Source organism: Alligator sinensis, unplaced genomic scaffold (genome assembly GCF_000455745.1).
Source record: "Alligator sinensis unplaced genomic scaffold, ASM45574v1 scaffold270_1, whole genome shotgun sequence".
Lineage (NCBI taxonomy): Eukaryota > Metazoa > Chordata > Crocodylia > Alligatoridae > Alligator > Alligator sinensis.
In genome coordinates, this window is record NW_005842364.1 from 1,229,952 (window position 1) to 1,238,748 (window position 8,797).

Genomic DNA, 8,797 nt, shown 5'->3' on the forward strand with positions numbered 1-8,797 from the left:
CTCCTGAGAATCACTGCCTACCCTTCTAGAAAAGATCTATAGAATTTAATAGGGATGAAACCAATGGACTCCTGCAGAACTCGCTGTGAAAAGCCTTTATAGTATAATAGCAAATGAGAAACTTTCTGTAAGATTGGGTTTTTTACCAACTTATTGTATTCTATAGCAGGGCCATACTTCTCTGTTAAGTTCTGTAGGCTACTTAAGGATTGTAGGAAGGTTATTTTGAATTTAATTCATGGTGCTTTGTACAAGGATAGAGCCTTTTTTTATATATCTCTGTGCCTATTTACTAAGACTGGCTTTATACATTGTACAAATCTAATCAAAACCTAACCCAACCATGAGAGGTATAACTTGGCAGGGAAGCAAACAGGTATCAACCCTGGGTGCCAGCTTAGTAAGGACACTAGAAAAGAATTCCCTCCTCCTTTTCCCCCTGCCCCGATCTGTACCCTGGCAACAGCAACAGCCAGATATAGGGACACCATCAAGGCAGTCAGTCCACCCTGAAGCAGCAGCAGCCAGGGACTTTTATGAGACCCTGGAGCAAGTAAGACTACTGCCCAGGCCTTGCTAGTTCCGCATCTTGTCAGCCATAGTTCAAACTATGCTACAAACCACAGCATTATACACACAGTGGCCCTTTGAAATCCTTGATGCGTTGTGAGCACACAGATGTGGCTTCACAGAACACCTTCCAGAACTGGCGACTTAAAGGGGTTCAATGAACATGCTGATTGAGGAAAAAACCCACATCTTCACGTCATGTAAGTGCTGAACACGTATTCAGACCCAGAACTCTCATTGAAATCTCATTGCCTTTTACAACCAGGTGACCTATCACCTGGACAAGGGAGAAGAGATTGATGTCATATATCTTGACTACAAAAAAGCCTCAATCTGGTATCCCATAATCACCTCTTGGTGAAACTAGCCAACTATGGCCTTGGGTCCACCACGATTCACTGGCTGAGAAACTGGCACTGTGGTCGGGTCCAGAGGGTGATAATTGACTAAAGTCAATCGTCATGGTGCCCTGTGACCAGTGGGGCTCCCCAAGGCTCTGTCCTTGGACCCATACTGTTCAACATCTTTATTAATGATGTGGACATTGGAGTCAGAAGCGGACTGGCCAAGTTTGCCGATGACACCAAACTCTGGGGCAAAGCATCCACACCTGAAGACAGGAGGGTGATCCAGGCTGACCTGAACAGGCTCAGCAAAGGGGCGGACGAGAGCCTGATGGTGTTTAACCATCAGAATGCAAGGTTCTCCACCTTGGGAGGAAAAACTTGCAGCATCCTTATAGGCTTGGCAGTGCTACACTGGCTAACACTATGGAAGAAAGAGACTTGGGGGTCATGACTGACCATAAAATGAACATGAGCCTTCAATACAATTCTGCGGCTAGTAAAGTGAGCAAAATGCTGGCTTGCATCCATAGATGCTTCTCAAGCAAATCCCAGGACATCATTCTCCCCTTGTTCTCAGCCTTGGTGAGGCCGCAGCTGGAGTACTGCATCCAGTTTTGGGCCCCACAATGCAAAAAGGATATAGAGAAGCTTGAGAGAGTCCAGAGAAGAGCCACACACATGATCAAAGGTCAGGAAAACAGACCTTATGATGACAGGATGAGAGCTATGGGGCTCTTTAGCCTGGAAAAGCGCAGGCTCAGGGGTGATCTGATGGCCACCTATAAGTTTATCAGGGGTGACCACTAGTATCTGGGGGAACGTTTGTTCACCAGAGCACCCCAAGGGAAGATGAGGTTGAATGGTTATAAACTCCTGCAAGACTGTTTTAGGCTGGACATAGTAAGAATTTCTTAACTGTCTGAGTCCCCAAGGTCTGGAATAGCCTGTCATTGGAGGTGGTTCAAGCACCTACATTGAACACCTTCAAGAGAAATTTGGATGCTTATCTCTCTGGGATCCCATGACCCCAGCTGACTTCCTGCCCCTCGGGCAGGGGGATGCATTCAATGATCTTCCGAGGTCCCTTCCAGCCCTAATGTCTATGAAATCTATGAAATCAATAAAAGGTAGGTGCCCAAATTGGAGCACTTCCCTGAATAAGTTAGACTTGAACTGCTTAAGATCTTAAAGGATCAGTGTCTCTTGTCTAGCAATGAAAAGAGATATTAGCGATTAGAAATAGTTAATAATAGTAACAATTTCTTTAAGCATTCCTATTTGCTCAACATACTGAGCTATTCTTGATGTGCTTTAAATTAATATTGATATACTATTCATATACATTTCCTTTAAGAAATAATTGGCATAAGCATCTACAAGGAACTTGAATTACACAATATTTAATAAACAGCAACAGAAAACTACAATAGTAAGGAGGTTATGTTGCAAGCACTTTCAGGTCTCTGACTGAAGGTCAATATGGCTATAGCCACAAAAAGGATGTATTGTGAGGTATTATTCAAGGTGTATTGTCATGTCAGCCTGTTTCATGCAGGGAAGGGTCACTGATCCCACTGTCGAAGAAAGCTGACAATTTTTATATAAGACTGACTGACAGCACATATGCTGTTGGACATGATGTCTGGTGTCAAAAGACCAGTGGAAATTCAAACCACTTTTCCACTCTTATTTTGCAGCCAAAAGCAAAATAAACCTACACACAATTTTCATGAATAATGGCATTGGATCCATATTGAGTTGTAATAATATGCAATACTAACAGCCCTGACTACGGGTATGCACGTGATCAGGGCTGGCCCGTACTATTCTGCGGACCCTATGACTGGAGGGGACCCTGCAGAGCCGGGTGGAGAGGCCACGGTTCCTCCCACATTTGTGGTGGACACCACTTGCCCACCCGGTGGGTTTGATGTTTCTTTACCTTGTTGTGGCCAAAAATTCTGGCCGCCTCCCCTTCTGCTGCATCTGTGCTAAGACATTCATTTAGTTCCTGGCTAAGCAAAGGAGGAGCTGCTGAATCCGCTCCCGCCCCGGTCCTGGCTCTGGGGGGGGATCAGGAGGCCCCAAAACTACATCCTGCAGGGAGTCCCCAAAGATTTTGGGTCAGCCCTGCATGTGATTTCTCTCTCATACAAGTTTTACACCACTGTAAGTTTCTAATTTTCATTGAAGTCACTGCTGATTTGCAAAGGCATAGATGAAAAGAAAATATGGGCCTATAAACACTAAAGAAGGGAAATTATTGCATGTAAGCAGTTCACATGACTTCTAGTGGTGCACAGGACTCTATTACTGCTTTCTTTATTTTACTTTTCTTTGACACAGTGTTTTGGTAAATCTATGTAATTTAATATGTAAGTACCTATAGGAGTTTCTTCATCAGTACACACTTGTATCATCACTCTACTGAGGTTATGCTGGTATCTGATTATGTCTGAGGGGAATCAGACCCTAACCCTCTAGCTGTTTGTGACAACTGACAATTTTAACTCTTAAATCTGTTCATGAATGTATAATATCCCATAAACACAATATCTTGCTGCTGTCCTTGAGACACATTGCAGAGCCCCACCAGGCTTATTCAAACAATACATAAGAGTGCTTAAGCAGAACTCAATTACTATTCAAGTGGAAGAATAGGTAATTGGACAATGCTCATCATTTTCAAAATAAATGATATTAGGTGCCAGATCTGAAAAGCAAACCTTTGGGTTATAATACAAAACGGAGATTAATTTAATGGAAGACACTCTTAAAATTTCTAGTGCTTCCTCGCTGATGCTAGGTCAGAAATAATGAAAGAAAAAAAAAAAAAAAACTTTCCCTGCATTTAAAATGCAGCTGAATGAACAGAAGAATGTACATTTACATTTATAGTTACCAAAATTATTCTTAGGCCAGGAAAAGCTTAAGGTTCAGTTTATATCTTACTTCAAGGTCACATGTTTGTTACACTATTAATGTATCCAAAATGTTTCACGTTTCCCTGATATGACCCCAAAATGTCATTAATTAGCATTTTGACGAGTATAGCTGCTCAGAACACGTAAGACAATATTCACTAAATTATTTGAAAAAGTTTTAATTTTCAAATACAACTAACTATAACAGTTACGTGCTATAAATGCAACTATCCCTAAAGGGCACTTTTCCATGGTATTGGCTTTTTCTATGTAAAGCTGTTCCTAGGTTTTTTTCACTGTCATAATATACCACAACTAATGACGTAACGCATACATTATGTAGCATGTTTAAGTCTCATTATGGGTTAATATGCTATTACTAGTAAAAGATTGTAGGGGGTACCTCATAACAATTTTACCCTCTTGACCTCCCAATACTAAATTACAACAGGGGGCAGTTTAGTGATTGGTTTATTGTTTTTGGTAGGATTGGGTTTCTTTCATTGGGGAGATTCTCGGCAGCTTGGCTTGAGAGAGACATGTTTTTTTGCAGGTTTGGAGTTCAATAAGCAGTCTCCCTTTCAGCCACCTCTTCACTGTCAGGTGCTCTCTACTGGTCCTCTCCCCAACAAATGTGCATGGGCTCACCTTTTCCCCCTCCCATCATGGAGGCAACTCTCAAGGTTTCCAGTGGAGCCTCTAATTTGCAGCCCGGAAGATATTCTTCCCCACTAGGTGAATCCACTTTGGGCCAGGCACCAATGTTGGGAGGGGCAGGGGGTGTTCTTTTTAGCAAGCACTCTCCCTGCACTGCAGGGCAGCATAAGCAGTGCACCCCCTGATTCTGGCACCCAAAGGGTGAACCCAATTTTTAGGCTTCACCTACAGCTTTCAGTGGAGCCCAGGCAGTCAGCATAAGCCACAGGAGAGGTGGCTGTTGGGGAGGGCACGAGGTGGGAGGCAGGGGGGGGGATTGGAGGCAGCTTGTAAGTAAGCATTTTTTACTCAGGCAGAGGCATTGTCTTATCAGTAACCCTATTTACATGTCAATTCCGACTTCCGGCATTGCTGATCACTATGATCCAGGTGTGCCTATGGTTTGTTGTTGCCTCTCATATTACAGCATTAACCCCCTTTTCTTTCTTTTTATTTTACAGCTTTTACCTAACAACCTCTGCCTTCACACATTTTTCCTTTTTCAGGACCCACAGTCATGTACCCACTCCAAACCAACTCCCTGCCCACCCCAACTTGGTTTTCTCTAAAGACTTCTTTCTTTTGAAGTTGCCTGCTTCACTCAACATCCCAACCCACCCCAGACCCATCCCCCATGGCCCGCACCCACAGCACCCCATCCCTTCTGCAGGGAGGATGTCCTCTTTCCATCCCATACCTAGACCTCCCCCAGAGCCTGTTATCAACCAAGTATCCAAAACGTTCTCTCAGAAAGACTGTATTCAATTACAAACTAATAGGTAATACAAAATGAAATATAATAACCATGCAGTTACACAATTACAGAGCACATTCCCCTGCCTCAGCAGCCATGATGTGTGCCACCAGGCAATTTCTGGATCTCAGCTCCCCTTCTGCTGTTTGTCTGAATCTCTAACCCTCCTCCCACCCCTGTCCTGCTACTCTTCATCTACATCTTGCAACTTCTATTGCTTCCCTTAAGTGTTCATTACAAGACTGACTGAAGACCTCCCCCCTTGTTTCACCGATATTATGCAGCACACATGCTGCCACTATGAAAGAGGTGATGTTCTCCAGATCAACCTCTAGCCTATAGATCAGTGACCTCCAATGGACTTTCAAGCTCACAAAGGCACACTCTGCACTTGTGCAGCACTTGCTTAGGTGGTGGTTGAACAATAATTTTTGTGGATCAGTCACTTGCCTCCAGTAGGGCTTCATGAGCCAGGACTGGAGCAGGTTAGCTGCATCAGCAATTATCCATTGGCAGGCACTGTAAAACTGCATGCAATCAGCCTCCTCAATCACAGAATCAGTCACAGATGAATTACCTCATTTGGGACTGTAAAAAGGATATCTTGCACTCTATTCTGGTTGACCGCCACGTTTTGGTACCAGACACACAAGATGATCAGCAGCAGGTGACCAGAAACAACTCTTCTGTTCATGATGATGAAGATGACTCTGACTCCACCAATATTCTCTTGCAGGAGTCTTCAGGTTCCCAAGAGAAATCATTCATTTCTATGCCAGAGACCCCACAAGCTTCATGACCAGTGACTTGTAAGTTATAGCAGTGGTATTGGACATCAGGTCATGCGTGTCTTTAGTCTGCTAGGGTGGGAGAGACTGGTCCCCTTAACCAAATTTAAGCTACTCTCTGTTGGGTGGTTGATGATTCATGTTTTTCCTGGTGGAAGGGCACCAGGTACAGCCTGGTGAGAAGGAGGATGTGTTGAGACTGGTTAGAAAGGTTTGGAGGCAGCCTTGATAACATGGGTGGGTGACAGTGGAGTTCCGCTTGGTAATTCTTGTGGAGGGTGTCCTGTTAAAATATTTTAAAATAAAATCTTCTTAAGATGTTTAAAAGTAGCCAAACATCTTAGGAGAGATTTATTTTTCTCTTTGCCACAGCTACCCCTACTATTGCAGCGTGGTTCCTAGATCATCAACAGCAGTTGATAATGCTCAACGTCAAGAAAATTAGAGAACAAAGCAATGAACAACTAAGGAAGATGGTCTTCAGCTACTGGCAGAAGTGTCCCAAAACATTTCTATGACCAGTGAATAAATGGCAGGTGACATTAATGATAACTTTAATAGGCTATTGAGGAGGGAGGAAGCCAATTTCGATCTCATGGAGAGCAGGACTAATCAAATCTTAGAAGTTGTTCAGCATTTCAGTAAGAATGCTTATCATAGAGGGTGTCTGGAGGCAAGGGTTAGACAGCAGCTTTTAACACACTTTCTGGATGGCAACACTTAGAGCAGCATTGACAATAGGCCATTCAACCAACTGTTTATTCTCTTCCAAAAGAGAGCTGTGCCTCCTCCACAAGAGAAGAGTGCCACTGTGGTTCAGGGATGAAGGAGAGGCTAACTGCTTAATGTCATCTCCTCTGCCAGGTGTTCCTCACCCCACCAGAAGCGATACTGTGACCCAGACAGATGAGCAATACCATCAGTCAGGACACTGATTATATAGGTATTTAATCTGAAAGAATTGTAAAAATTGAAGTTATGCAATTATGTAGGGTGAGAAGAAAGCCCAATTACTTAGATGCTTTCTTACTTTCAAATTTACTACCTACACACTAATACTAAGGACGCATTGTAAAGATTCTCAAATTTGTCTTTGGCAGGAGTGAAAACGAGATGGGTGTTAAGTATTCCAAGGGCCAGTACTGTTTACTGGTCTATTATCTGAGGACCATTGTTGTTTGTTTGTTTATTTTTCATTTGTTTCATTGATTGAATTATTAATTGATGGTTATTACCTTAAATTATGTTATTAAAAGTTTTGTATCTGTACAGTACAGTGTTTGTGTGCTGCAAAAAAGTAATGTGAACACCAGAAAAAATGTTCAGGCACTGGGTGAGATTTTTTGGGTTTTATAAGTGGCAAGTGGGAAAATGTGCATTGCCCCGGGGAGGCGGGGAAGCTCCAAAGTCATGGCCCAAACATGCTGTGAAGGAAGGGGTGCACTGCAGGGGTGCAGTGTGAGCCACCTTTTGTGGGGTCTAGGGGAGCACTTAATGCAAACACCAGGGGAAATCTTCAGGTGCTGGGCAAGGTTTGGGGGGTTTTATAAGCAGCAACTGGGAAAACGTGCACTGCCAGCCCCAAATTCATGGCTGGGCCAGCCAGCCACAGTACTGTGTGTATGGCCTGACCATACTGTGTGAAGGAAGGGGTGCACTGCAGGCAGGGGTATGTGAGCAACCTTGGCGGGGAGTCCAGGGGAGCACTTAATGCGAACACCTGGAACAATGTTCAGTTAAACAAATAGTATATTTTATTAACCTGAACCTTGAACTGACTGACCAGTAAAGATTTACAAGAATCACACCTGGTGTCTAGTACCTGCATTGCAACAGAAATTCCATGGATTCCTGAGTGAAGCCAAGCAGCACCTGGTGGACAAACTGTGGCAGAACAGGGAAAATACCATTTTTGGCTGTATCTGGAGTACATGTTTAAAACCTGTTATGGTAAAAATAATCCTGTTGTCATAATTTTCCATGCTAAAAATATAACATGTCAGAGGTGGTTTCATTTACCATGAGAACTGGAAATCTACAATGATAAAACCAGGTTAATGTGTATCTTCAGACACGATTAATCTAGTGAAATGGTGATTTTTTTCGCCATTTCACGACCCGCACATCACCCGCACATCATGAAGAGGGACATGCTCAGCTGGGATGGGCTTCACCTGTCCCCCAAAGGTAAGCGTGTGTTTTCTTCTAGGTTGGCGGATCTCCTCCAGCGGGCTTTAAACTAGGCTCATCGGGGGGAGGGGAAGATGAGGGCGGGGGAAGCTGTGGACCACCAAACCATGTGGCACCCACAAGGACAGCCCAGCCTAAAGAAAGAGAGCATTGGGAACCTGCAAGCCATGGGGAGGCCAGCACTACAACACAGGTAAGAAACAAAAAGGTAAGAAACAAAGGGTCCCTTGGGAGTCAGAGCGAGGGGGCAGCAAAGGCACCAGTCGCAGGGCTCAAGTGCCTATATACTAATGCTAGGAGCATGGGGAAAAAGCAAGATGAACTAGCGCTCCTGCTTGCACTAAACACCTATGACTTAGTGGGGCTAACAGAAACCTGGTGGGATTCATCCCACGCCTGGGCAGTACATATTGAGGGCTATAGATTGTACAGAAAGGACAGGGTGGGGAAGAAAGGGGGAGGGGTTGCGCTCTATGTAAGTGAGCAATATACGTCAACCCTCATCAAGACGGAATCCAAGGATGAGGA